Here is a 27,773-nt window from a genome sequence, read left to right on the forward strand (position 1 = left end):
TGGTGGTCAGGAGAAAAGCTAGATCCTGAAAAATGAAAAGGTTCTTTCTCGATGAATAAGACAGGTTTGCCACAGTGTACCCACAAGGGTCATTGCTTACACAGACTACCAAGTGAACGGAATTGTACTAAGTATTGGCCAAGGTCCAGACAGAAGGAAAAGCATGTTGGAATGCATGAAAGAGTTATGTTCAAAGACTGTTCATAGTTTGAATGAATAGGGCATGAGGCTAGTGTAGGAGAGAGGCAAGAGACGACCCTGAGAAGCAGGACAGGTCACAACTAGTGGTAAAGGAGGGCATAATGGTTAAGTTCATGCATTCTGGAATAGATTCCCTAGATGGGAAACCTGGCTCCACTGTTTGCTACGGGGTAGCCTTGGGGAAGTTACTTAGCATCTCTGAGTGTCAGTTTCCTTATCTGTCAACATAGGACAGTAGTACTAGGAGGATTAAATGAAATTCATTATTTCACTTTAAGTGCTTAGAACAGAAGTCCCCAACCTTTTTGGCATCAGGGACAGGTACTCCTATGAGAATCTAATGCCTGATGATCTGAGGTGGAGCTGAGGCGGTGATGCTAGGGCTGGGGAGCAGCTGCAAATACAGATGAAGCTTCACTGGCTCCCCCGCTGCTCACCTCTTGTTGTGCAGCCCAGTTCCTAAAAGGCCACACACCAGTACTGGTCCACAGCCCAAGGGTTGGGGACCCCTGCTCTAAGGGGTCATAGGCTAATCTTCACTGTGACTAGAAGGCAGGCCAGTACCTCCCAATGTCACTGATCTAATGTTTCTAAAGTTTCTTTCCTCCTATCTCTCTTTAACTTTCCTCCTCCCCCCAAAACCGAGGCACAGACTAGAGATAGGAAGAATGAATGCAGGCATGGGATTCTATTCCTGATCTCTTTCTCTCCTTTTCTCTACTATCCCTCAGATTGAAAGCATTGAGCTTTAGTCTTTTTTGTTTCTTTGTTTGTTTGTTTCTTTGTTTTCAGGTCTGTACCTAGCCTGGCATAAAGTAAGTGCAATAACCTCCAAACCCACCTAGGAGGTTGAGTTGGCTCAGGCTATTCTAGCCCTTGGTGACTGAATGCCTATAATGCTTTTAGTCTATTGTACTCAAAGATGATGTGTTGTTGTATTGCTAATTACATTACTATGTCCACTTCTTACCTCCACAAGTTGGTTGCAAAACTTTCAAGGGTTGTAGACCCTGTATGTGATATCATAGAAAGTTATTTGGTCTTTGTCCCCAGTTCCTGGCACAGAACTCCAAAAACCCTTAGGATTTCCTAAGTGATAAGGGTGATAGGAGAGACTTTTGTTCTAAGGAAGTGACTCTTGCCGGAGCCTTAGATAGATTCAGGATGGAAGCTGGTCACTAGAAAGACCAAGCCTTGAATTTTCTATTGGAATTTGGATTTTCAGGCCCACTCCTTAACTTACAGAGAAAAAAGGAGCTGAAGATTGAGTTAATCACCAATGGGCAATAATTTCATCAATCATGGTTATGTAAGAAAACTTTCTTTAAAAACCCCTAAATAATGAGATTTGTGAGCTTCTGGATTGGTGAACACATTGATGTGCTGGTGGATGGCAGCCCTCCCCTCTCCATGCCTTACCCTATTAATCTCCCATTTGGCTGTTCCTGAGTTTTACCCTTTATAATAAAACCAGTAAATGTAAATAAAGTGTATGCTGAGATCTGTGAGCCATTCCAGCAAATTATTATAAGCTAGGCAAATAAAATTGATGTAAGGCAATAATAGTCTGAGAAAGACCAGTTATTACCATTTGGTCAGACATATAGACATCTGGAACTAGTGACTGGCATCTGAAGTAGGCAGGGAGCAATCTTGTGAGATTGAGCCCTTAGCCTTTGCTAACTGTGGATAATTAATGTTGGAATTAAACTGAATTTTTGGACACCCAGTTGGTGTCTGGAGCATCAGATAATTGGCTGCTGTTAGGGGGAAAAAAAACTCTGTATCAGAAGCATTATGAATAAAAAGAGATCATTGTTTTTCCAAGGCCTAGGCATATCCCATGCATTTAAATAGTTTTGAAGACACAATATCCAACATTTGATGTGTGTTTAATGAACTAGCAGTAAGCTGGATGTCACTCGAGATCTCTTCCTATGGGAACATGAGCCATATATTGTTTACCTCTGCCATCTACCTAACTTTCCAATGTTTTTCCTTGATTTTCCAAAGTAAAATGTGGAGATAATAGTCCTGTCTATTTACCGAGATGTAGGACACTAATGTTTTTTTTCTTTTCCTTCTGCTATCTAGCTACATGTTCCTGTGAGGTGTCCCCAGCAAACTCACCAGTAATTCTACATGTAGAAGGAAGATAGATAAAGGTAACTGAATTTGGTATAAGTAATTGCATTTCACTTTCTCCTCTGAGTCCCTCGCTATCTGTTGGATCCAAATGGAATATAAACTCTTTGAATTCATTAGAAACTCCACATGGTGGCCATCTGTTGCAGGCATAGCTATTGGCTCACTCAACTCCATTTCAACCCCCTTGTAGCATGCTTTGCATCAGTGGTGCTGTGGTCTCCAGAACAGCAGCTTCAGCATCACCTAAAAACTTGTTAGAAATTCAAATTTTCAGGCCCCACTCCAGACCTACTGAATCATAAATTCTGGAAGTGGGCCTCAGCAATCTGTATTTTAATAAGCCCTCCAGGTGATTCTGATGCACACTAAAGTTTGAGAACCATTGCAGTATATCTCTGCTACTCAAAGTGTCATCTGCATCACCATTGGCATCACTGGAGAGCTTGTTAGAAATGTAGAATCTTGGACCCCGAGACCAACTGAATCAGATTCTGCATTTTTTATAAAATACCCATATTATTCATGTTACAATGAAGTTTGAGAAGCTATGCCTCACGTCTCTGGTTTAACACTGGCTGCACATTGGAATCACCTGTGGTGTTAAAAAAATACACACACACACACACACGCGCGCACACACACGCGCACACACACACACGCACGCACACATAATATAAAGCCCCAGAGATTTTAAATTGAATTTTTATGAAGTATAGCCTGGAATTTGAATTCTAAAATCTTCTGAGGTGATTTCTAATATGCAGCAAAGTTTGAGAACCACTGTCTTATCATGCTAGAGATGGAGAAACTAAATATTTTCCAGCTATCTTATATCTTGAAATGACCTAACAGCATCTAAGTACTGTTGCCCATATAAAGCCTCAGAGATTTTAAATTGAATTTTTATGAAGTGTAGCCTGGAATTTGAATTCTAAAATCTTCTGAGGTGATTTCTAATATGCAGCAAAGTTTGAGAACCACTGTCTTATCATGCTAGAGATGGAGAAACTAAATATTTTCCAGCTATCTTATATCTTGAAATGACCTAACAGCATCTAAGTACTGTTGCCCCTTGAACAATGTGGGTTTGAACTGCGCAGGTCCACTTATATCCACAGTTTTTTCAATTGACGAGCACAGTTCAGACCATGTCGTTCAAGGGCCTCCTGGTGGTTGAGATTCCAAGTATGCTGAGGACTGACTTAAATTATTTACAGATTTTCAACTTCGTGAATAGTTGGCACCCCTACTCCCACCCCCCATCACCATGTTGTTCGAGGGTCAACTGTAAATATATTTGAGGATGATTTGAAAGGCATACTGCGACAGTCTGACTCTGTGTTGGCATGCAGTTGTGGATTTCCTGCAGCAGCAGTTCAGGGGTCCCAATATTTATCTCTAGCTTCACAGATGTCAGGAGGTGGGGCATCCATTTCACTGGGGTTAACCTCAGCGGAAGTGCAGTGGGACTACAGCCTGCAGTTGGCACAGAAGCTCCCTGATTTTCTGGGTACCTGATAATGGAGAGCAGTGCCCTTGGTGAGCAGATTCTGCAGTATTGTTCTATAGGTCATCTCTGTAAAAGTCAGCCTAGAGTCCTTCTACCCATTTTGTAAGCACTTAATTCCTTTTAAATCATTTCCACTTAAGACAGCTATAGAGGTTTCATTATCTTCTACTGAATTCTGACTGATCCATCTATATCAGATATAAATTCATATCCATGTCAATTATTGATTGTTCATGAAGTGACTGAATTGAAGCTTTTGACCTGAATTAATTTGGGCTTTTTACTTTCATTTAAAAATTAGATTTTTGTTATCAGAAACAAAAATTAGTCATAAGAAAAATACTGTGCAACCCAAGCTTATGATCCTAGTCAAGAACAGCTCTTTTAAAAAAATATTATCCTCACCCTTCCCACCAGTATGCATCCCTCCCAGGCATGACTGCTCAAGTCATAGTTGTGATAATTATAAAATTTTGTGTATAGACACTTGCCTCATCCAAGTCTTATAAGTCCTTCCCATTTGGAAAGGCAAGACTGATTCTTTCACTGCCTAAGAAATATAAAATGATTTTTTTCATTATTTCTGGAGTCAAATCCAAGCATGAGTTTTATCCTATAAATTCAAATACCTGTTTTATATCTATCTACCAAAGAAAGAGAATCAAGTTTAGTAAAAAATACGATTTTATTTTCAAATGATGTTTGTGATGACTACAGTCTTTTACATTAGACATTTCTGATTTTTCAAAAGTATTTTCTGCACATAAAGGGTAACAATGGCTTTTGGTGTCAGAAACTGATGGCCCAGCCAGTGGGTAAACAGGATGATAGAAACTAGGAAAAAGGGAAGGTGACAGGGAGACTAAAAAAGAAGTGCCCAGCATGACCAAAGTAGATGTATTCCCTGCACATGTGAGATGGAAATTGCCTATATACTTCCACCATGTGTTTTAAATGCAATTTTTAATTTCCCAGGTGTTTCTGGATGTCCCCATTCCATGTTGGTGGTTGGAGGTTATTAAAGCATTCTTCAAAAGCTGTTTAGATACAATCTCTTCCATAAAGATGAGTGGCCATTCTATATAGGATTTTCACACAGTGACTGTTATTCTGAAGAAACAGAGTAGTAGAGTCAGTGGGCCATCTTTAATAAGACTGTCCCAAGAGCTTTTTGTAAATTATCTCATTGCCTTTCCCAAACTGAGTTTCCTTTTACACAGGAGACAGGGTAGGTGGTTGAAGATGATTTTTCATTTGGGCTCTCCCAAGTAAAGAGACTCCCTTCCCCATTACCTTTGATCTTTCTTTGAAATCACTTCAGAGAGTAGCACTCCTTGTACAACAGCTTCACACCCAGATGTTGCTGGGGGATAGGTAGTTAGACTTGCACTCACAAGGGAGGGAGAAGGAGAGACATGGCAGCCTACTTTGGACTGAGACAAATGAGATTTTGTGAAGTCACATTCTCCGGATACATAAGCATTTAAGATTGCCTTTATCTACAGTGAGTCAGAGGTATATTCCACGTGGAGGTTGACACGTCATACTAGAGACACAAGCTGACTGACACTCTCCAATTGCGTGGGTGTTTGTCATATTTAATTTGTTGGTTTTATGCACTTTTATTTCACTGGTTGTAGAGGTTTGTGGCTTGCCATTTAACTTTGGTACAAAGGAAATTTTGGAACACCGAACGTTTTCCAGATAATTTCAAAATGAACTGGGTCTCCAAAAAATTTGATTTGTAGGAAATAAAGAACAAAGACTTGTTAACAGAGGGCTTTAAAATATAATTACTCACACATGCAAACATGTTTAAGTGTGGGATCTCAGTGAAAGCATATCATGCAGTACTTTCATGCTCTCACTGTTGCCCATTAAAAAAACTCCTATGCCATATGCAGGTGTGATTATACAGTCAACTGCCAATTCTGACTGGCTCAAGGATCCTTTTGAAAATGTCCAGATGGATATAAATGTTGAATTTGGCAGTTCAATTATGGAGCCCAATATATCCGTCTTAAGTATTAAAGCACTGAAGAGGAATATTGATGTTTTCCCCCACCACTAAATAGATTTCAAAAGAATAGTTTGTTCTTTAAACTGGAAATTAGATTTCCTCATTTTTTTCTGAATCTCAGTATAAACTTTATTCTGACTATTATCACTATTCTTCAGTCCAAATATTTTATGAACATCATCAAAAACTTTTTTTTGGTGGATAAGCAAAAATAAGTCAGAAATTGGCTTTTGAGGTGACTTGTTATCTTTAAATGAGTGCATGGTAAGGGGCAAATGAAGCTACGACACCTTAGCTTTCCCGGGTAGCCCCCTAGAGCCTGTCATCTGCCCTCCAGAGACGTGGTTTATAGGAGGAGGACATGAAAACAGAACAGAGGGACAGGAAGGTGATCCCTTGATTTTTGATGTTGCGATCACATTCCTACACATCTGCTGCCCAAAAGAACAAGGCTTGGGGCCGACTTGCTATCAGCACTGCTGTGGGAAAATGCCATAAATATCATCATTACTATTTCCCTTTGCCCAGATTTCAAGTCCTCAGTCATAGTCAGGAAACTCCAAATGATTGGTCAACTTTTCAAATAACTTATGTGGCTGATAGAATGTGAGTTTGCCTCATCTAATGTGTGATGTGGGGCTTCTTTCTGGCAGACAGAAGCATCTGCAACACATCCCTACAATGTTGCACAGGGTGGGCCTGTCAACAAGATGGCTGAAGTGGGACCCTGTCCCATGATAGACCCAGCATAGCATGGGTAAGTGCTTCAGGCACGTGGAGGGAGTAGAAGGAAATGGTGCCTGGCTCAGTCCAGGTGTAAGGCAACAATGTGACGGTATTTGTAGTGATGATTTTGGGGTTGGCTGCCAAGTGGTCCAAGATTCCCATTGTCCCCCAGCTAGGTGATAACCAAACCTCACTCTTGCATCTTTCATATTAGGAAATTAGGTTGGAATGAACATTTTAGATGAAATGTAACAGGCAAGATGGAAAGAAAATCTTAGAGTCATGTGACTTGATATAAATTTTTAAATTCTTTAAGTGTAAACAGTGACAGTAGAGAGAGAGAGAGAAGTACTAGGTAATTAGATTAAAGCAGTGACTTCATATTTTCTGGCTTGAAGATGAATTCCCTGCAGCCAGTTCTCTCTGAACAACCTACCCTATCTGCTTCTTCCTTACGTCGGTACAGCTTAAGGACTCATCCAGATTACGTATTTTATTTGAGCATCACAAAAATGAATACACACAACTAAAATATATCTCAAGCATAACGTGCCTCAAATTGAACTCTTAATCTAGCCTTAAAGCCCGTGTTCCGTCTCGTTGATAGCAAGTCCAGCCTTCTCGTTACTCAGATTGAAAACCTCAATGTCATCCTGATTCTTTACTTTCTCTTATATCCTACTTCTAACTCTTCTGAAAATCCTTGTGTTTCTACCTTCAGAATACTTTTCATCTCTTCCACTGTAACCACCCTGGATCTGAGCTAATATCTCCCCTGTGTTGCCGTAGTAGCCTCGCTACTGACAACCTTGTGACTCTAGAGATTGTTCTCAGCCAGAAAAGCCTTTCAAACATAAATTGGATCAAGTTACTCCTTTATGCCAAATCTTCCAGTGGCTTAGCATTTCACTCAGAATAGAAACCGAGTCTTCATCAGTGCCTATGGAGCTCTAATAAACTAGCTTATAACCTCACCCCTCACAAGTCTTCTCCTTCCACTGAACTCCTTGTTGTTTAAACACTCTGGGCATGCTGCTGCCTTAGTGCCTTGCACTGCTGTTTCTTCTGCCTAGAATGCTCTTCCCACATAGCTGACTGCTTTGCTCTCCCACTTTGTCTTTTCTTAAATATTACCTTCTTGATGAGGACTTCCTTGATCACCCCATTCATTATGATAACAGCCTCTTCAGCACTCCTAGCCCCCTTGACATCTTACTCGCTTTATGTCTTTTCTCCCGAATACTTATCACTTTTAATCATACTGTACCATTTGTTTACTTCTTGTATCCACTGTCCATCACCTCCAATGAACTGTAGACACCAGGAAGAAGGGATTTTTCCATTTTGTTCGCTGACGTACCTTAAGTGCCTAGAACAGTGCTGGCACATAAAAGGTGCTAAATAAATGTTTGTTGAATGAAATTACCTCAGCCATAATGTTACCAGATTACACTTTCATATTTTAGGCATATTTATAAGGGGTGTGCATATTGCGTGGCATCACTTAAGCCATACAAAACACCGCGTGACTGACATTATCATTCCAATGTAAAGAATGGGAAAGGAAGGCAAGAAAAGTAAAGAACCTAATTTAACACAACCAGAAAGTTGTAGAGTCAGATTTGAAACCCATGTTTCTCCTGCTGCAGAGCTCAGAACTTTCACCCCTGCTCTGCCTCTCAGATCTCACTTGTGAATCTTCGAAGACTCTTTCGAAGAACTGTGAACCCTTCTAACTGTCATTCTCTTTCTCTTTTCCTTCCCCTCTTATTCCAGAGGCTCCAGTGTCCTTTCCCATGGCTTTAGTCTGGTTCTCTGTATTTGTTTTATGATTTTTAAGAAGTCTTATGAACCTAGAATCCAAATCTTCTGACTCACGATCGAGTGCTCTTTTTGTGGCACCAGTCTTACTTGCCAGCATAAAAATAAACTTATGATGTTTGAGTTTACATATCATAATGCAAAGAGATACATAGAGCAAAATTCCTGTAAAGAGCATGAGAATTTGCCTATATTTTGAGAACAGATGATTCAGTTCCAAGCAGAATTATTTTAACTTAAACACAACTTGTTTTTCATGGGATATTACCATATAAAGCACTGGAGGGGAAAAAAAAAAACATTAATCAAGCTGTGTTAGATAAGAAATAAGTTCATGCTGGTTCTGAGATATGGCTATGTTTGCTTTCTTTTGGGTCACTTTATCCAGGTGTGCTTTTACGTCTTATTAATATCTAAGGGTTGAGTCAAGTCCTAGCAACCTAGAGATTGCAACTTAGAATTTGAGAATTTTCAGTCTCACTGGTTGATAAATGATTATTGTGAGTGTGAAAATGTAGTCTCCACCATTATAATGCAAGAGTGCAATGAGAAACAAATCCATGATTACTAGAGAAGTTGCATTGTGGTCAACTCTCTTCCAGCTTGTCTATACCGGTGCCCATATACGGAGCTTACAAATACTGTTTATATCAAATTCTTCCAAAGACTAGAACAATGCTTAACCTTTCCACAGAATTTACTTAAATCCTGCCTTTACCTGCTGGTTCTTCCTTTGGTCTAGTCTCTTTTCCCTTCTTATTCCTTTACTTGAATGATATTGACCTACTTCTCGTGTTTTTCTTCTTTCTTCTTTAAAAACTGCTTTTAAAATCATCTATAGGTATAAGATTAGGAAGACATTAAGGATGTCTGTTCTCACTATTCTATTCAGCATTGTACTGGAGGTTCTAGAGTGCAAAAAAAACAAAAATGGATGGATGGATGGATAGCAGAAAAGGCATCAGAATTCTAAAGGAGGGAGTAAAATGGCCATTATTCACAGACAACATAATCAATTAGGTAGAATATCTGATATAATCCACAAAACAACTACTAGAACTAACGAGTAAATTTAGAAAGGTTACAGGAAACAAAATCAGTATAAAATATTCTATTGTATTTCTATATACTAGCAAGAAATCATCAGAAATTGAAATTAAAAATCTCAATAGATAACACTGAAAAAATGAAATACATAGGAATAAATCTGACAAAGATGAGAAAGATCTGTACTGTGATGAGATTAAATAATACCTAAGTAAATGGAGAGATGTACCATATTCATGAATAAACTACTCAATATTGCTATCAGTTCTTTCCAAATTGATCTATAGGTCTGATGTAATACCCATGAAACTCTCAGCAGTTAGCAAGCTAATTCTAAAATTCATACATAAATGCAAAGGACATAATATAGCAAAATAACTTTGACAAAAAGAACCACGTTAGAGGATTAACAGAATCTAATTTCAAGACTTATTAAAAGCTACAGTAATCAAAGCACTATGGAATTGGTATAAAGACTGACAAATAGGTCAATGGAACAGAATAAAGAGCATGAAAAAATATATATGTATACACACACACACACACACGTACACAACTGATTTTTGACAAAGTGTAAGGGCAATTTAGTGTAAAAAGAATAACCTTTTCAGCAATTGGATATACACATGCAAAAATAATAAATTCAATCCACAACTCATATCATATACAAACATAAACTCAAAATGGATCATAGATCTAACTATAAAACCTAAAATTACAAAACTTCTAAAAGAAAACATACGTGAAAACGTTTGTGACTTTGTGTTAGTCAAGGATATTTTTAGCTGTGACAACAAAACACAGTCCACAAAAGAATAAATTGCTAAGTTGGATTTCATTAAAATGACAAAGTTGCACCCTTGGAAGACACTGTTAAAATAATGAAAAACAAGCCACAGACTTGTGCAGATCTATATCTGGTAAAGGATTTATATGCAGAATATTTTTTAAAACTCACAAAACTCAGTAAGAAAACAACCCAGCTAAATGACGGGCAAAGATATAGATAACACTTAATCAAAAAAGATATACAAAGGACAAATAAGCACATGAAAAGATATTCAGCATTATTTTTCATTAGGGAAATATAAATTAAAAATATAAAGCACTAATACTACACAGCAATTAGAATGATTAAAATTAATGGACTAACCATACTAAGTGTTGACAGGGATGTGGAGCCACTGGAACCCTCATATACTGCTGGTGGGAATGTAAAATGGTACAACTACTTTGGAAATGCTTAATAGTTTCTTTAAAATTTCAACAAACGTATACCATATGATATAGCTACTAAACTCTTAAGTGTTTACCTAAGAGAAATAAAAGCATATGTTCTATGAAGTTTGAGCATGACGGTCATAGCCAAAAACTAGATATGACCCAAATGTCTATTAATAGATAAATAGATAAACGAACTGTGGTATATTTGTAGTATATTCATACAATAGAATATTTTTTCACTGAGCAATAAAAAGGCATAACACTGTAGTATGAACTATAAAGTAGATGAATCTCAAAATAATTATGCTAAGTGAAAGAAGCCAGACAAAAACTATGTGTTCCATTTCTAGGAAATTCTATAAAATGCAAACTAATCCATTTGACAGTTCAATGCTTGCCTGGAGTGGGAGTGGAGAGTATTGGGAGGGAGGAATTACAGAGAAGCATGAATAAACTTTTGGTGATGATGGATATATTCATTATCTTGATTGCAGTGATAGATTCATGGATGTATTATACATCTGTCAAAACTTATCAAACTGTATACTTTAAATATGTAAATTGTATGGTATGTTGACTATATTTCCATAAAACTGTTTAAAAGAAAAGGACATTGAGAGGAAACGTCTTTCTACTTTCAGTCTCTTGCTAACTCTTCATAATGTATCTTTAGAGTGGCAATCGAGGTTTTTACTTTCCTTGAATGATAGTAACTTACTCTGTGAACTCTCTCATTTAAGGTTTTACAGGCTTCAAACTATTTCACCGTTCTTCTACCGCATTGTTTTAATCTCCCTCCTTTCTGTTTCTGTGGTAAGGATGTCACTTTATGCTCTTTATACTCATTTTGCCTCTGCCGGCTCCTTCCAGAAGATGGTTGAATCTCCATGTCTTTTTGTAAACATTAGAGGAATTGCCTTTTCCCAGAGTCGTGACATTTTCCTTGGGGATTCCCTGGAAGAAACAAAAAGAACCAGATCCTCCTCGCCACCAAGCATGCCAAGGACAAATCTCTAGGTTTTCCCTTGCTTTTCCACCACAAAACTGCTGGGTCCCAACGCATGCAGTTGCTTGTCTCTTGTGAGTCATATTGTTACTCACACAAAGGTGCTGGTTTGTCTGAGGACCCTCACTCCGAGTGAGAATTTTTCCACTTGTGACACATCTATTCTCTTTCTGGCTGCAGAGAAATTTCACTTATATTTCTCAGTAGCAACATTTCTTTGTTTACTTCTGTGTTACAGTATGATTAAACCAGGTACGGAGCTTAGCAAAATTACTTCAAAGGGAATTTCAATTGACTGGATCTTTTCATTTATTAAAATATGAAGCATGCTGGAGCTTCAAGCTTTTTCTTTGACATTTTTATCTTTAAAGTTTCCATCAGTATTAGTTATTGGAGCCTTGATTTTTTTTTGTATTTCATACACAAAGAATAAAGGAGATTTTGGTAGAAACCTGTTTCTAAATATTTTTAGAATGCAGGAGGCCATAGTCTTTTGTTCTAGTCAGTTCTTTATGGCAATGACCAGAGAGAGTCTCAAGAAAAAAAAAATCACTTACTACAAAAATTTAAATTTGGGTCCTTTTGAAATATTTCTGCTTACTGAAAAGTTTACACTGGCTTTCCTCCTCCCCAACTCCAAGTTAAAACAGCTTTAGTATTACTATTGGCTAGACAAATAAGAAATAAAAAGTTACATTTGCCTATTGGTTAACTTTGACAAATTGCTTGGCCCTTCTGTGCCTTAGTTTTCTCATCTTTAAATTAGGGATGAATGGTTTTTTTGAAAAATTGTTCCACGTTGAAGAAGTTTTTACTCCATATCTGGGTTTTCATTTCTCCTTCATTCTTCTGTAGCGGAACAATGGATAGCAAAGCTTCTAGATAGAAAACTTATTTGAAACAAAATGACTTTTAGTAATAAAAAGTTGATTTAATGGTATCTAATATTTGATTTATACAGAAGAATGTATATAACCTATGTGTATGTCAGAAGCATAACAAAAATTGAGCATCTATGAACCCACCCCTATCTGTCAAAGTTATATATGTGTGCCCCAACCCCATCCCCCTGCGTATCCCACTGCCAAGAGCTAACCACTCTCCTGAATTGTGGGCTTTTATTCTCTTTTTTTCCTAATAATATTATTACATATCTATGCTGAATAACATCTCATTTAGCTTTCTTAATTTAGGGGCTTAAGAAAAATTTAGTCATTTTATACATATTCTTCTGCAAATTATTTATTTCATTTTTATTATGTTGTTAAAGTTCCTCCATAATGTTGTTTATAGCTGTAATTAACTCATTTTCACTGCTATATAATATTTTATCACATAAGTAGTCTGTAGTTTGGCTATCCATTCTCCAGTTGATAGAAATCCATTTGTTTTTTCTATTACAACAGTATAGCTGTCAACTTTCTTGTGCATGACTTGCGTTGTACCTGTTAAGTATTTCTCTTCTAGTAGTAGAATTTCTAGGTCATAGAGTACATATTAGAGTATATGTAGGTATAACTTTAGAAGAGGATGCCAATTATTTTCTAAAGAGATTGTGCAAGAGATTCTTCATAAAGCATGTGTTGTGTGGGCCTACTATATTAATGCAGTATTTGTACTCTGTTCTATAAGCTGGGCGTATGGGAAGTGGTACCTGTTTGGTACAAACATCTCCACACCTAGCTTTAGTTTGTCCACCTGTGACAGAAGTCACACAGCCCTAACCCTGAACTTAGGGTTAATGCTGATGAGGCAATTGTCCATTTCCTCAGCTTTGATCTCCACAAACTGCACTTTGGCTCTGAACTTAGGCTCCTGGTTCTTTCCTGCTTTTAGCCACTTTGAATGTGAACTTGGTTATTTACCCTGTTAGTGATAGCACCCTATTTACAGTTTCCCTGAAAGCGGAGGGCAATGAAGATCATGTGTCCACTTACATTGCTTTTTTAAAAATGAGATGCTACCTGTACACATTCCTTAGCAAAACCTAATTACTCCTGCCCTTCCTTTGTCCCTTTCTTCTTTGCTTAAACTTTTCTTCTAATTAATATGGATACAAATTATGTTTTGTGATTCTATGAGCAATATTTTAATTAATATTGAGTTTTAATTCACTTAATTCAATTTAATTGTAATAATTTTAATTAATATGTAATATTTATTTTTATAAAATAACTCAAATATATTTTCTGATTAGTCATAAACAAAAACGTTCTAAATGTTTACACTGTACTGGGTACTGAACTGGGTACCGTGGCTACAAAGATAAACACAGTGATGATTGGATAGATAATAACCAGATGCCTCCATTATGATGTGATGAGTTTTATGTGGAGATGTGAGGAAACATGGGCAAGAAAGGAATGCTTTCTGGTTGGGAGTGTCAGAAAAGGGGCCACAGAGGTGTTAATAGTTCTGCTGCCTTTCAACATCTGGAGAAATGGAAGAAAGGCAGATAGGGAGAACCAACTAATAGTCCCAGCAGTGACTCGGTATGAATATACTAGGCTGCTAGAACATTCCCCTCTGAAGTTACAAGTTGCAAGCAGGTTGTACAAAGGTAAAATAAGATTGAGAAAAATGAATTAACAGCCTCACACTCTTCCACTGGCCTTCAGAAAAAGAGGAATATTTTACCCAGGAGGAGCAAAAGCTGACTTGGCAGAAGTTGTCTTGTGTTTGCGTGTCATCCTGACCCTGTGATTATACAGTGTGACCCAACTGACTCAGAGTGCATCCTGCTAGATAGAATCCATGCACTTGGCTTTCACATCACCAGTGAAGAATGAGCTGAGGTCAGAGGCTGTTCTCTTAGGGGCCTTCTGAGAATATAATTGCCAACCCAATTCTTCGTGCTAACAGACAATTGGAATGTGTAGGAAATGGAAATCCCCAAGCTACACTCACTCTACATTCACTGCCATCTCCACTAAACAATTAATGAACACTTTCACCAAGTTGAGCTGATTGGCTGGAATTTTTATCCCCTTTCCTCTCCTGAAGGGAAAAGTATGGGTGAAATTAGCAAGTGAAGTCACAAGTTCATTGCCTGACTGCCAGAGTTGTGCATGCTCCCAAATTAGACGTATGGAATGAAGGCTTTTATCTCTGCTTCCTATATTTGCCTGGGATGATTACCACTGTATTACTGATTTAATTTCTTCCCCTTTGGGTCCTGAATCAAAGGTAAGGGAACTGAAATGCATGGAAGTCTTTACTTTCAAAAACCTGAATTCTAACTTATCTAAAAGGCAAAAATCAATTTGTGGTCTTCCATTTTATTCTCCCCTCACCTAGTCTTGCTCAGATTGCCAAAACAGCTGGAATCTGTCTAGGAGAGACTGGGGTATTGGGGGGATGCTGCCTTTCCTGCATTTGCTCCCCACGGTTTGAATTGAGCCAGCCTATCTTTCTTCTCTAGTCTGCGTTTTTAATGCCTTGCACCTTTATGTCACCAATGGGTAAAGTAGTGTGAGCAGGTGAGAGGTTGCAATTTCGACCACAGCAATTTTTTCCATCAGGTACCTGTAAAAAGTCTCTCGAGTAGTTAAAGAGTCAAGCAAAAGAGGTTTTGAAAGAGAAATTGACATTTAAAACAGTCATGCTAAAAATGAAGAATAGGTTAGACTATTATTTAAAGCACATTTGTCTCTACCCCTCCCTAACTAGACTGGAAAGAAGCTAGCAAGTTTCATACAGGCAGTACCATATCACACTAAGGAAACACATAAAATATTTTAGGATCTCTTTTAATGTGAAAGCTTTACAATGAAACCTAATGTCAATTTTGCATGTGAAATTTCATTTTTTTTTCAAATGGTTTGTCATAACTTTTGCTATAGAGTTAAATTAGAAAGTGGAAGGAAAAAATAATAGAGTGTTGATTACATAGCTTAAGGAATCCAACAGTAATTATGTCTCATAAGATATCTTAAAAATAATAGCATGGTTTTTCATGTCTCATCTTTCTCAATTTGTAATTTGCGATGCCACATATACAAAATACTTTGGAGGAAGTTAGAGTCTTTAAGTTCTGATTTGGAGAAATATAAAGATCATGGGCTATAAAGTAAGATAGACACATGTTTACATCTTGGCCCTGCCAAAAAGTAGCCGAGTGTACACTGGGATGTTATTGAACATCCTTGGTCTTTATTTTCCTCATAGGTGTCATGTAGACCAGGGGTTGGCAAATGTTTTCTGTACAGGTACCAATATTAAATATTTTAAGCTTTGCGGGAGAAATGGTCTCTGTTGCAACTACTCATTTCTGCAACTGTAGCAGGGAAGCAGCCATAGACAAGAAACAAATGCGTGTGGCTGTGTTCCAATTCATCTTTATTTACAAAAACAAGTTATAGGCTGGTTTTGCTCCATGGGCTGTAGTTTACTGACCCTGATATAGATAATGCTTTCCTCTCAGTGTGATCATAAGGACTACATGTTGCCTGTACAGTGATTAGAATGGTGCCTGGCATAACATCAATTCCCTTATCTTGTGCCTCTGTGATTCCCTTTGTTGCAACTTATGACCCAACTTAGAACATGCTTGAGTAAGGGGATTTGTTTGTCAGTATGGCATCAGACTGTTCTGAAGAGAATTTTTCTTTGTATTCTTATTATATGTGACACTATTTTTAAAGCTCTGATCAGTATGAATGCCAATTGTTATATATATATATATTTTTTCTTTCCCGGTATCAGGGCAAGGAGAGGGAAACGCATTCCCAAAAGAAGTGACCCCTTGGCCCAAGGCAACCTCTTTATTAAATCTTGCTGTAGAGAAAAAACAGAGCTGATTGGACAGTGTCTTTTTCCCCTTTGGGATAAGTTTTCTGATTTTGTGATAAAAAAGGTCGAAGTGCATATAATATTTAATTTGAGAAAAATATGGCATGGTTGAAAAATTTCTGTTTAAGCCTAATCCCAACATGACAAGATGGAGATTTACAGGAAAATATCTGTTGCTGTTGAATTAATATCAAGAAGCTGCTCTGTTGTTGATTTTAAGGAAGAACTCTAGGAGTCTTATTTTCTAGAAAGTAGTACATTTCTACTCTAGAAAGTTTGGAAAATGTAGAAAAATATATAACCAAACAAAACGAAACAAAACCCTATTTAATATTTACATTCTATATTTTTTGTTTTACATCAAGCTGAAAGAGCAAAAAAAAAAAAAAAAAGAAAGAAAGAAAGAAAAGAAAAACATGCCGTGACATGACCAAATAATGAATTAACTTTCTGCATAAATAGAAAGTTCTTTCAGTGAGTTCTTTTTAATAGATTAAGAGTAGGAGAGGGGAAAGAATAAAGATGGAAGAGGGAGATCAAGGCCCAGTTCTAGCTATCAGTGCAGTGTATATTCTTTTTTATATTCTATGAGGCTGAAGTTGCTGCTGATGCAATGTCCTCACATAATCTGTCAATGTCAGGACAGATAATGACACTTGTGTCAAACAAACAAAAAAATCTTTACGCTCTCTAAGGCAGACATTAGGTCTTTTATACCGCTTGTCTATTTATTTTTTCAATTACAGTTGACATTCAATATTAGTTTAGTTTCAGGTATACAACATAGTGGTTAGATATTTACATAGCTCATGAAGTGATCCCTCCAATAAGTCTAGTACCCTCCTGGCACCATAAATAGTTAATTACAATATCATTGCTTATAATCTCTACATTTTACATACCTGTGACTATTTCGTTATTTTGTACTTCTTAATCCCTTTACCTTTTCACCCAGCTCCCCAACGCCCCTTCCATCTGGCAATCAGCAGTTTCTTCTCTGTATTTATGAGTCTTTGTTTTGTTCATTTATATTGTTCTTTAGGTTCCACATGTAAGGAAAATCATATGGTATTTGTCTTTCTCTGTCTGACTTATTTCACTTTAGCATAAAACCCTCTAGATCCATCCATGTTATCACAAATGGTAAGATTTCATTCTTTTTATAGCCGAGTAATATTTCATTGTATGTATGTACCACATTTTCTTTATCTGATCACCTATTAATGGGCACTTAGTTTGCCTCCATATATTGGCTATTATAAATAATGCTACAGTGAACATAGGGATGCATATGTTTTTTTGAATTCATGTTTTGGATTTATTCAGAATTTCTAGGTCATATGGTAGTTTTTATTTTTAATTTTTTGAGGAATCTCCAAATTGTTTTCCATAGTGGCTGCACCAATTTGTAATCCCACCAGCAATGCATGAGGGTTCCCATTTTTCCACATCCTCACCAACACTTGTTCGTTGATTTATTAATGACAGCCATTCTGGACAAGTGTGAGATGATACCTCATTGTGGTTTTAATTTGCATTTCTCTGAAGATTAGTGACATTGAGCATCTTTTCATATGTCTATTTATTGGCCATCTATATATCCTTTTTAGAGAAATGTCTATTCAGGTCCTCTGCCTATTTTTTATTGGATTGTTTGGGTTTTTTTCTGTGTTAAGTTGTATGAGTTCTTTATATATTATGGATATTAACCCCTTGTCAGATCTATTATTGGCAAATACCTTCTCCCAGTTAGTAGGTTGTTTTTCGTTTGGTTGATGGTTTCCTTTGCTGTGCAAAAACTTTTTAGTTTGATATAGTCCCATTTATTTTTCTTTTGTTTCCTTTTTTCCAAGGAGATATATATAAATAAAAACAACTAAGAGCAATGTTAAAAAGTTTGCAGTCTATGTTTTCTTCTATGGTGTTTATGATTTAGGGTCTTATATTTAAGTCTTTAATCCTTTTTGATTTTATTCTTGTATATGGTATAAGAAAGTGATCTAGTTTCATTTTTTTGCATGTATCTTTTCAGTTTTCCCAACACTATTTATTAAAGAGACTGTCTTTGCCCATTATATACTCTTGCCTTTTTTTATCATAGATTAATTGACCATATAGTTTATTTATTGATTCTCTATTTTGTTCCATTGATCTATGTATCTGTTTTATGCCAGTACCATACTGTTTTGATAACTATAGCCTTGTAGTATAGTTTGGTGTCAGGTAACATGATACCTCCAGCTTTGTTGTTCTCTCTCAAGATTCCTGTGGCTATTTGGGATCTTTTGTGGTTCCGTGTTAATATTAGGATTATTTGTTGTAGTTTGGTGAAAAATTCCATTGGTATTTCAATAGAGATTGCATTGAATCTATAGATTGCTTTGGGTAATATGAACATTTTAATGAATTCTTCCTATCCATGAGCACGGTATATGCTTCCATTTATTTGTATCTTCCATTTATTTGCATTCTTTCTTCAATGACTTATAATTTTCTGAGTTCAGGTCTTTTATCTCCTTAGTTAAATTTATTCCTAGGTATTTTTAAATGCAATTGTAAATGGGATTGTTTTAATTTCTCTTTCTGATAGTTCATTATCAGTGTATAAAAATGCAACTGAATTCTGAATATTAGTTTTATATCCTGCTACTTTACTGAATTTATTCATCAGTTCTAACAGTTAATTTCTTGGAATATTTAGGGTTCTCTATATATACTATCATGTCATCTGCAAATAATGAGTTTCACTTCTTCCTTTATAATTTGGATGCCTTTTATTTCTTGTCTGATTGCTGTGGCTAGGACTTCTAATTCTATATTAAAGGAGACTAGTAAAAGTGGATATCTTTTTCTTGTTCCTGATCTTAAGCTTTTCCCCATTGAGTATTATGTTAGCTGTTGGTTTGTCATATATAGCCTTTACTATGTTGGGATATGTTCTCTCTATTCCCACTTTGCTGAGAGTTTTTATCATAAATAGATGCTGAATTTTGTGAAATGCTATTTCTAAATCTATTGACATGATCACATGATTTTTATCCTTTATTTTGTTTATGTGGTGTATCATGTTAATTGATTCGCGGATATTGAACCAACTTTCATCCCAGAAATAAATCCCACTTGATCGTGGTGTATGATCTTTTGAATGTATTGCTGAATTTGATTTGTTAATATTTTGTTGAGGATTGTTGAATTTATGTTAATAAAGGATATTGGCCTGTTATTTTCTTTTTTTTGTAACATCCTTTTTTCAGGGGGTTTTGGAATCAAGGTAATGGTGGCCTCATAAAATGAGCTTGGGAGCCTTACCTCCTCTTGAATTTTTTGAAATAGTTTGAGAAGGTAGGTATAAATTCTTCTTTCAGTGGTAGGGAAAATTCACATGTGAAGCCATCCAGTTCAGGACTTTTTCTTGTTGGGAATTTTTGGATTATTGAATCAGTTTTGTTAGTAGTAATCTGTTGGTTTAGATTTTCTGTCTCTTCTTGAATCAGTATTAGAAGAGTGTAAGTTTCTAGGAATTTATCAATTTTTTTCCTGATGGTTAATTTCTAACTTTATTTATTTGGGTCTTCTCATTTTCTTGATGAGTCCAATTAAAGTTTTATTAATTTTATTTATCTTTTCAAAGAATTAACTCTTGATTCCATTAAACTTAGTATAGTTTTTTTGACTCCATTTTGTTTATTTCTGCTCTGATTTTTATTTTATGTTTTTCCTTCTACTTCCTTTAGGCTTTGTTTGCAGTTCATTTTCTAGTTCCTTTAGGAGTAGATTATTTTAAATTTTTCTTGTTTCTTTAGGTAGTCCTGCATTGCTATGAATTTTCTTCTTACAACTGCATTATCTGTGTCCCATAGATATTGATTCATTGTGTGTTCATTTTAATTTTTCTCAAGATATCTCTTGATTTTTTCCTTGATCTCATTGTTAACCCATTCATTGTTTAGTAGCACGTTATTTAGCCTTCATGTATTTGTATGTTTTTCAGTTTCTTCCTGTAGTTGATTTCTAGTTTCATACCATTGTGATCAGAGAAAATGCTTGTATAATTTCAATCTTTTTATATTTATTGGTCTGGTGTGGAAAATGTTTCATGTGCACTTGAAGAGAATGTGTATTGCTGTTGGGAGTGAAATGTTCTAAAAATATCAGTTAAATATATCTGGTCCTATGTGTCATTTAAGGCTTTTATTTCCTTGTTGGTTTTTTGTCTGAAAGATCTATCCATTGATAACAATGAAGTTTTAAATTTCCTTACTATGATTCTATTATTGTCCATTTCTCCTTTTATGTCCATTAGTATTTGTTTTATAGATTTAGGTGTTCCTCTCTTGAATGCCTAAATGTTAACAATGGTACTATCCTCTGGTCCCTTATCACTATGAAATATCTTTCTTTGTCTTTTATTATAGCCTTAGTTTTAAAGTCTATTTTGTCTAAGTATTGCTACCCCAGCTTTTTTTTTTTCATTTCCATTTCCATGAAATATTTTTTCCCATTCCTTTACTTTCAGTCTGTATGCCTTTTGACCTGAAATGGGTCTCTTGTAGACAGCATATGTATGGGTTTTATGTTCCTATTAAGGCTACCTATGTCTTTTGATTAGAACATTTAATCCATTTACATTTAAAGTGATTATTGATAGGTACACAATCATTTCCATTGTATTATTCCTATTTATATATTTTGTTGTTGTTGCTCTTCTTCAAGAAATTTCTTCAACATTTCTTGTAATAATGGTTTGATGAACCCCTTTAGCTTTTTCTTGTATGGAAGCTGTTTATCTCTCCTTTGATTTTAAATGATAGCCTTGCTGGGTATCATAGTCTTGGTCGTAGGTCCTTGCTTTTCATCACTTTGAATATTTTATGCCAATTCCTTCTGGCCTGCAAAGTTTCTGTTGCAAAAGCAACTGGCAGTCTTATGGGAGCTTTCCTATAGGAAACTAACTGCCTTTCTCGTGCCACTTTTGAGATTCTCTCTTTGTCTTTAACCTTTGGCATTTTAATTATGATATATCTTGATGTGGACCTCTTTGGGTTCATCTTCTTTGGGACTCTCTGAGCTTCCTTGACTTCTATGTCTATTTTCTTTGTCAGATTACAAAAGTTTTTGTCATTATTTCTTCAAATAGGTTTTCAATTCATTTCTCTCTCATCCTTCTGGTATTCCTATAATGCAGATATTGTCCCAGAGGTCCCTTAAACTATCCACATTAATTTTTTTTTCTTTTTTGCTGTTCAAATTGAGTGTTTTCTGCTACCGTGTCTTTCAAATTGCTGATTCGAGCCTCTGCTTCATCTAATTTGCTGTTGATTCCTTCTAGAGTACACTTCATTTCAGTTATTGTATTCTTCATTTCTGGCTGTTTTATTTTTAATAGTTTCTATGGTACTTTTTTATGCTATCTCTTTGTTGAAGTTCTCACTGAGTTCATCTAGTCTTCCTCTAAGTTCATTGAGCATCCTTACAACCGGTGTTTTGAATTGTGTATTTGGTAGATTGCTTGCTTCTATTTCATTTAATTCTTATTTGAGAGTTTTTCTCTTGTTCTTCCATTTGGGAAATGTTTCTTTGTCTCCTGGTTTTGACCTTCTCTCTATGTTTGTTTCTATGTATTAGGTAGACATGTTGCAACTTCCAGTCTTGGCAGAGTGACCTTATATAGCAGGTGTCCTGGGGGTCCCAGTGGTGCAGTCTCCCTGATCACCTGAGTTGCATGCTTTCCTGTGTGGGTTGTGTGTACCCCACTGTTGTAGTAGAGTCTTGATTTCTGTTGGCACATCAGTGAGTGAGGTTGACCCTCAAGCTTACTGGCTGTGAGGATTGGCTATGATCACAACATATGAGCTGCTATATGGGATTGACACCATGGAATGGGATTTGCCCTAGTGGGCTCTGGTGCTTGCCAAGACCACACTTTGGGTGTGGGACTTGTAGAGCTAACCGGGTATTCTGTGTTGTAGGCCAAAGCCAACCACCAGCTGTGTTGGTTCTTGGGAGAACCTCTGGTTCCAGACCAAGGTCAACCACTGACTGTGACTGGCCCAGGGCCAGCAGGTAGAAGTTACAAAGCTATCTGCAGTTGGTAGCTGCCTATTGTGGGACCAGAGCCACATAAAAGGGCCACACTGTGAACGAAGGCTGGATTTCACCAATACCAGGCCTGGGCTGCTCATCTAAAGACATATGGCAACCTAAGGCAATCCGTGGCCTGCCACCTGCCTGTAAGGCACAATAGCTGAAAGAGGCTCGGGCAGTACATGAGTTCAGGGAGGCTGGGTCCTAGAAAGTCACCAAAGTGGGGCAAGTGATGTTCACCAGGTTAACACATTATTCAGTTTGATATCAGTGCCAAGCCCTGGCCACTCACCAAGAGGAACAGGCACATCAAGGCCAGCCATCACCTGCCTGGGGCCTGCAGACCTTTGAAAGTTTTTAAGAAAGACTGAAGTATGGACTGAGGCCAGATGCCTCTGTTAAAAGAGCCTCTGGAGGTGAGAGAGTTGGGCGGGTTGCGTCTCAGGGAGTCACCAGGGTGGGAGGAGTTTTGTTCACCAAGTTAATGCAGATTAAGATTTGGTACCTGTGCTGAGCTTGGGGTCACTCAACAGGAGGCACAAGACACATGAAGCCAGCCATTACCCACCTGGAGCCTGTGGACCTTTGAGAATTTTCAAGAAAGACTGAAGCATTAGCTGAGACTGGTTGCCTGCTGCTGAAAGGGGCTCTGATGATGAATAAGTTAGGAGGGGCACTGTCTGAGGGAGTCATCAGGGTGGGGCAAGTGATGTTCACCTGGCCAATGCACATTCAGCTTTGGCTATGTTGGGGAGAAATCTCAATGCAGGAAAAATGGCACCCGACTACAGGCTGCACAGGAGGAGGGCTCAACACAGAGATATTGGTAGCTGTTCCTTCAGTCCTCACCCTGGAGCCATATAACTCAGTCTTTCCCTGTATATTTCTGGCACCCACCCCCCGAAAGCTACTGTCCCTTCACCAGAGCCCAAGGTGCATGCCTGATAATGAGTCTGTGCACAGGCCGTTTAAAGAGACTTCTAGTTTTCCAGCAGCTTTACCTCTCACCCAGATGGACAAAATCCCTGCTGATTTTCACAGCTATGTATTGTGGGGATTCTTCCCAGCACTGGTGCCCTGGGCTGAGGAGCCCAGTGTGGGACTGGGACCCCTCACTCCTCACAGGGAACCTTTGTAGCTGAGATATCCCTCTCGATTCTCACTTGCCACACATGGGTGTGAGACCAGCCCATTGCAAGTCCTTGGCTCTCCTACCAGTCTTCACATGACTTCTTTTTTATATCCTTAGTTATAGGACTTCTGTTAAACTAGTCTTCAGATAGTTCTCCAGATCGATTGTTCTATAATTTAGTTGTGATTTTGATGTGGTCATGGGACAAGGCAAGTATAGTGTTTCCTACTCCGTTATCTTGACTGAAACTCACTCTTTCTTGTCTTTTACAGTAGGTAGAGACTCTCACCATCTTTTTAGCTTACAAAATTAGAATCATACTCTATATTCATAGGGTTACATTTATAAACTGCTCTTTTCACAATTACACAAAGTGAACACATTTCCATGTCTTTAAAAAGCTTCTACAGCATTTTTAATGGCTGCAGAGGATTATAAAGGTTGAGATAACACACTTGGAGGATAATCTTTCAAGACTACCTATAAGAACTTTCATTCCTCCTTTGCACCTTTGTCGGAATCGGAAAAGGAAAAGGAAGAGAGAGGAAGGGAGGGGAGAGAGGGGAGAGAGAGAGAAGAGGAAGGAGAAGCGGGGAGAGGAATTAAAACTTAAATCTTTGTTTGTCTCCTTTTTAAAGTGGTGAAAGTTTTGGTGTAGGAGATTCATAAGATAACAGGATTATCCTTTCCAACAGGCTCAGGCTGAAGCTGAGGCAACAGAGCACGAGTTTGATGTGGCAACAGGTAAGAAGGATGCCCACATCAACAGTCAACCTGTTCTCTGTGAGCCATTACTTTAGCCACAAGGCTGCGTGGTAACAATGCAGAAGTTGAAAGCATCTGTTCATATTGCATAGTCACCATGTGCATGTCCCATCTTGATTAATTAGGTCATTTCATCTTAGACATTCTCTTATCACAGAACATTCTGTGCCTGTACCAGCGATAATGAGTTACCCCAGGGATAACCTCTTCAGAATGAATAAATCTGCAACTCCTAGAGTACTGAATACATCAGTATCTCTCTAAGGAGATACAAAGCAATGCATTAATAATATTTAATATTATAACATTTGTGTCTGGATGGGTATGAAACATTACAGGTTAGTGATTAACCCTTTTGTTTGTAGCATTAATGAATGAGATAATGAGTTACACTTAAGGATTTGTTAAATGACAAAGTCTTAGTGACCTTAATTAATCTTATCTGACCTAGATGAATGAAATGTATTACCAGCACACAAAATGGTAAGCATCGTTACCCTATAATGTGTAAAACGGCTGGTCAGATCTCTGATGTTAAAAACAGAGTGAAATGAGAAATAGTGAAACAGACTAATTTATGCATAAATCTCCAAAAACAAAATTAAAGGTACCTCAAGTCTGGCTCACATAATATCTTCCTTCAATCATTTTCTAAATTTTTTTTAAATAATCACCTTATTTCCAATTATAAAAGTTTTACTTACCCATTGTGAAAATAACATGATTAAAAAAAAACTGCAAGGAGAAAGTGTAACCACACAGATATAACCAATGTTTACATTTTGGTTTATATCCATCTGGGGAATTTTCTTTTATGCATATATACATAGAAATATATATTTATTTTCCTAATAGATAGGAATGGGATTATGTTATACATATTATTTAATTATCTTTTTCATCATAAACAGCGTGTCTTGGGCTGATATTGCCCCTCTTCCTCCCTTCAGACCATAAGATCTTAATCGCTTTTGTTCCTCCTCAGAGCAACTGTTACTTTCCCAACTTTCTTGAGGTCTCTCCCCACGACTCACTGCAGAAACAATTACAACCTCTCTATATTCTACTTTCGTCACCATCCATAAAGTCCATTGCACAGACCATTGTTAAGGATTTCACTATTAATTGAATAGGAAAACAAATAACACAAAAATAATAACCATAGCAAGTTTTATAGATTTGACATCCTTAGATTTACTGGTTTCCTGGCTGGCTGGTCCCTGGATTGCCTGAAAGGCTATTGCTTGTCATCTTTAATCCTGGGTGGAAAGCTCTTCAAACTCCCCTTTGCTTAGGCCTTTCCTTACCTTTAGCTTCTAAAGATCAGTGATTTTCAAGCCGAGGAAACTATCTGGGAGGAAGACCCAGTTGCTGTTTTGTTTTCTTTTGTTTTTAAGCAGTGTGTGTGTGTGTGTGTGTGTGTGAGAGAGAGAGAGAGGGAGAGAGAGAGAGGGAGAGAGAGAGAGAGAGAGAGAGAGAGAGAGAGAGAGAGACAAGAGAGGAGAGAGAGGAGAGAGAGAGAGAGAGATAAAATATACATAACATAAAATTTACTGTTTCACCATTTGTAAGCATATACAATTCAGGGGCATTAAGTACATTTACAGTGTTGTGTAACCATCACTACCTTTCATCTCCAGAACTTTTTTATCTTCCCTAACTGAAACTCTGTACCTATTAAACAATAACTTCTCATTTTTCTCTCCCCCACCAGGCCCTGGCAAACACCATTCTACTTTATGACTCTATCAATTTAGCTATTCTGGGTACCTCATGTAAATGAAATTATACAGTGTTTGTCTTTTTGTGACAGACTTATTTCACTTAACATAATATCTTCAAGTTCATTCACATAACATATGTCAGAATTTTTCTTTTTAAGGCTGAATAATATTGTATGGAATACCACATTTTTAAAAATTTGTTCACCCTTCAATGAACACTTGAGTTTTTTCTATCTTTTGAGTATTGTGAATAATATTGCTATGAATATGGGTGTACAAATATCTGTGTCCCTGCTTTTAATTCTTTTTGAGTATATGTCCAGAAGTGAAATTGCTCGATCATATGGTAATTCTATTTTAATTTCTTGAAGAACAACCATACTGTTTTCTATAGAGGCATCATCATTTTACATTCCCATTAGTGATGGACAGGGGTTTCAATTTCTCCCTCACTAAGACTTGTTATTTTCTGGGGGCTTGTCGTGGTTATTGTCTGTGCTAATAGCCATCCTAATGAGTATGAGGTGGTATTTTATTGAATTTCTCTAATGATTAGTGGTTTTGAGCATCTTTTCCTGTGTTTATTGGTCATTTGTATATTTTCTTTAGTGAAATATTTATTTAAGTTGTTTGCTCATTTTTTAATTGAGTTGTTCAGGTTTTTTTGTTACTGTTTTGCTATATTCTGTTTTTCAACTTATCTCATATCGTATATCAATATTTTTGTAGAATACAGTAAAATTATTATCAATGAATTAGTGAATATCAAGATGAAGGATGTTAAGATAAAGTCCTAGGATATCTGTTTCTAGCCATAATGAAGTAAAAGGGATTGATTCACTCTTCCACCTTAAACAACTAGGAAACCAGAAAAGTATACAAAACGATGATTTTAAGATATTGAATAAAAATCCCTTTAGGAATATGATCTCTTCAGAAAAGGGAAAAAAAGTGAGTCCTACTATTGCCTCAGCTTACTTTTAGAAGGCAGCCTAAAAGCACACCTTGAGAGGATCAAACTGATTTCTGGTAACTGCCTAAAGTCCACTGCTAGGTAAAGAAATATCGCAAAATCCAACACTTGATAGTGAAAATTCACACTTTCCACAATCCAATAAAAAAAAATTACCAGATATGCAAAGAAGTAGTAAATATAATCCATAAGTAAGAAAAAGTCACCTGTTAGAAGACAAATTATAACAAAAAATATAACAGAAAAAAATGACATATAAAATATAAGCCCCATTTTTTAAAATTAATGGACATAGAAAAATTACTCTGTCAAATTGCTATAAATGTTTCTAAATGCTTCCTCCCGAGTTCTGTACTTATTGTCCCATGGACCAATAATAATTCATAGGCCATCACCTGGTCCGTAGACCACACTTGGTGGAGACCTGTTTAATTTTTTTCAAAACTCCAGCAGAACAAGTTGAATATGTGGTTAGGGCAAAAACTCATATTTGAATGGATGGCCATACAAGAGCCTTGTGTCCCTAAGTAAATTCCATATCTCTAGGAATTCCAGACTGATTGACTCCTACCTTAATAGATTTCCAACATCATGCCAGACT

General features: G+C 36.9%; 1 long non-coding RNA gene across 1 annotated transcript in view; it reads left to right on the plus strand.

Moving 5' to 3' along the window:
• The first annotated feature begins 14,744 nt into the window (after window positions 1-14,744).
• Window positions 14,745-27,773, plus strand: part of LOC112480603 — a 67,304-nt gene continuing 54,275 nt past the window's right edge. Inside the window, exon 1 of the long non-coding RNA XR_003046685.1 lies at window positions 14,745-14,889. This is a non-coding gene — a long non-coding RNA (uncharacterized LOC112480603). The remainder of the gene's footprint in view (window positions 14,890-27,773) is intronic.

This window comes from Pteropus alecto, unplaced genomic scaffold (genome assembly GCF_000325575.1).
Source record: "Pteropus alecto unplaced genomic scaffold, ASM32557v1 scaffold20, whole genome shotgun sequence".
In the NCBI taxonomy this organism is placed as follows: domain Eukaryota; kingdom Metazoa; phylum Chordata; class Mammalia; order Chiroptera; family Pteropodidae; genus Pteropus; species Pteropus alecto.